This window comes from Carassius auratus, unplaced genomic scaffold (assembly GCF_003368295.1).
Source record: "Carassius auratus strain Wakin unplaced genomic scaffold, ASM336829v1 scaf_tig00217498, whole genome shotgun sequence".
NCBI classification, from domain to species: domain Eukaryota; kingdom Metazoa; phylum Chordata; class Actinopteri; order Cypriniformes; family Cyprinidae; genus Carassius; species Carassius auratus.
This window is the reverse complement of record NW_020529097.1, coordinates 76,556-79,887: the sequence shown is the minus strand read 5'-3', so window position 1 is coordinate 79,887 and position 3,332 is coordinate 76,556. Positions and strand designations below refer to the sequence as shown.

At 38.8% G+C, this 3,332-nt stretch overlaps 1 long non-coding RNA gene across 1 annotated transcript; it reads left to right on the top strand.

Moving 5' to 3' along the window:
• Nucleotides 1-2,447: 2,447 nt before the first annotated feature.
• Nucleotides 2,448-3,332, top strand: LOC113101091 (uncharacterized). The gene is made up of 3 exons (XR_003289919.1): nt 2,448-2,480; nt 3,097-3,156; nt 3,267-3,332. It is a non-coding gene; the product is annotated as an uncharacterized LOC113101091 (long non-coding RNA).

Sequence of the window (3,332 nt, the reverse complement as noted above, 5' to 3'; positions counted from 1 at the left end):
ACTGAATGCTTACTTATCTGCTTACTTTTCTTGGCAGTGGTTATAGAGAGCATTATCTCGGTAGGGTGTTTCGGGCTGAATGCTGGAGCAGATTTGCACAGGGGTGCCAGTGGCTGAGTGGGGACGGTGGTTTCATCAACTTCACCAGCGCTGAGGGAGGAACCATCCAGCCACAATACATGGTCAATATACGGAGTAAGAGAACATGTGGTATCTGTTGCGTGGACCTGATTCAAAAGATGGTCAGAGTCCAAGCAAGAGTCCATTGCTCCAGGACACAAGATGAGTGAGTCTGATGAACTCCTCTACATTCTCCTCTACTGGGCAGCCATCTTGAGTATGTGTATAGGGTAATGCAGCAGGGTCAAATAAAATGGAGCTCCTTCTGCTGTGTTGTCTGTTTTGTACAGTGTGGTCTGCTGTTACAACAGGAAGGAGACGAACAAGGTTTGTATGGGTGAAATTACCTTCTTTACTCCACAACTAAAACAGAAACAGTCTCAGGAAGCTCACTGAAGTATCACTCTTTTCTTTTCTCTTGTGGGGATAGCCACAGAGACCCAAAAGTCATTCCAGTAAATACAGCAGGTAGGCACACAGTTCCAAAGGTACAGAATCCAAAGAGCAAAAGAGCATGCAACCTTGAACCCAGATTGACCACGTGTGTTTGGTACTGGTTAATGAAGAGGGACTGATGAGGCTGAAGGCAGACAAGTGTGGTGATTGTTGAGTGGGCACAGGTGGTAGCCAGAGGGGATACTGGGAAATGTGTTGATGCCATCCACATCCAGAGCTGTGGGCACTTCATCTTTGGCCACTCAACAGGAGACTGCAAGCTTTCTGAATTGCATACTAGATACTATTTCTCAGGCTAGAGCTCCATCTACAAGACACCTCTATGCCTCCAAATGGTCAGTATTCTCCGCCTGGAGCTCAAACCATGGCAAAGACCCATCGGTTTGTGACATATCGGTGATACTTTCATTCATGGAGGAGCTTTTGGATAAGGTTCGATCCCCCTCCACGCTCAAAGTCTAAGATTGAAGCGTGATTGAAATGTGTTCGAATCTGCATCTAATCTGCAGATGCAGTACGAGTGAAGTATTCAAAAGGGAACGTACTTGGTTACTAACTTAACCTCGGTTCCCTGAGATACGGGAATTAGTAGGCCTACTGCGTTCTGTGCCATGTTAAAAGGCTGCACAACTCAGTCATCGCTTCACCCGAAGTAACCTGAATCCTCTGGCGAAGCGGACGCTTATATAGCCAGAGGCCCCACCTATTCTGTCAAGCTTTGGCGTTCTTCTCGAGAAGCCCCTTGCTGCAGCCTGCAGATCAGGGTGATGCTGCATCTGGGGTGTGGCTGCACGTGTTGCCCCCCCCCCCCACAAGTGTTTTCATTGGTAGGTGGCAAATTAAACGCGTCACACTCCTACTTGTCACTGTGTGTTGTCTTTTTTTGTTTTAACTTTATAGCACAGCTATTACGTTTTTTTTTTAGCTTGTTACCATGATTGTTCCGTGCACAACAAATTGGCATCTATGCATTATACACTAATAGCACACATACATCACAAAAAAGTCTATTTGACGTCTTCATTTTATATCTGCAAGACATATTTTTTAAGTGGATCTTCATCTGCAATATGGCTCTGAGTTGTTTAGTATCAGATGCCAAATATACATTTAGAAAATGTCTTTAAGATTTCTATGATTTAGAATGTATGTAAAACTGGTGTATTTAAGATGTCTTTAAGATGTTTGTACACAGCAGACGTTTCCCAGACGAAGCATTCATTAAAATACATCTTGCAGACATATGTGTGTTAAAATCAACACAATAATGTAAAAAATGTAATATGATATTAATTTTTTTTTTTTTATCTGAGTTTATGAGTATTTAATTTATTTCTGCCATTGAGTCACGGTGGTTGTAAACAGACTGTGATTACAAGGAATATGAGACTACAGATATAAACTTATCCGTATTTTAGTATTATAATGAGCATATTTGCAACAAAAAGAAAAGAAAATAGTGTAGAATGCTACACGAAGTAAAAAATGCAGTAAGTAGTACTGACAGTGTAGTTGAAATGTGAGTGAATGAAATGGGTACTGTACTGCAGTCAAAATTCAGAAATATTGGAGGGAGCTAATTCCGCCTCTTCCTCCTCAAACTCGAAGCTCATGTGGGTTTTTGATTGAGGAACAAGCACAATTTCCAATTTTCTAATTCTTATATACAAGGAATGCAACAACACAGTTTGGCTCAATACATATACAGTATACCTTTTTTTTACAGATACACACATATATAACTAAAGTTTTCTGTTTGGTTATTTTTATTATTATTATTAACGTTAAATGTTCAATCTAGGAATCAGCTTTAATGCATCTGTTTTTAGACTTCACCAAAAATCTATTTTCTCTCACTGCTTTTAACAGGCATTTCAGAGATGAAGTGTTCGCAGTGTTGTCAGGTTAGTGCCACTACACTGATTTGAGATTTAACCTGAATTGTACTTGACCCTTTGGTGCTGTTCGAGGTCTTTTTGACCCAAATTATGTTTGCTGAAAGAAAAAAAAATAAATGTTTAATTTATGTTAATGGAATATGACTTTGTACAGTAGACAACACTTGGTAACGCTACAAATAAAAAATTAAGATGGATTGATATCTGGTCGTATGTTAGTGTAAAACATCTCAGGATGTTTGGGGTCCTGGAGACCACGTTGAAATTAATACGGAAATGATAAAATCAATACTTTTCCACTTTAATTTGTTACTGAATCCACCACAAGGCAGACCACAAAATACATGATAAAAAAGGGCAACCCTTCTACACATTCACAATACAGAAAGATTATGCTCATCTCTGGCACGTCAAAAAGCCAGAGTGTTCACTCCAAACAAACAGTGCATAAGGGATAATATAATTACCATACATATCTTTCTAAAAAAGTCCTGGCACTGTATAGTATACTACCAATACTGTTCACTTTGTTTTTAATTGCTTATGTTGCTCTATTCTAAATCACCTGCAAAATACATAAATGTATATACATCAAATACAAATGTGCATACTTTTAATCCAGGAAGGAGGAAGGTGTAATGACCTTCCAGCTACCAGATCAAACCAGAACCAGGATTCTCAGGTGAATATCTTTTATAAGATCATATATATTTAAGGTGTTTTCTTGCAATGCTAACAAAGTTTGCTAATTTTTCATAAATATTTATTTTATATATATTTTTTATAACCTAGAATGCAGAAGGGTTTGAAGAAACTTCTTTCAATTGATCAAACCTGAACCAGAAAACCGAGTAATCA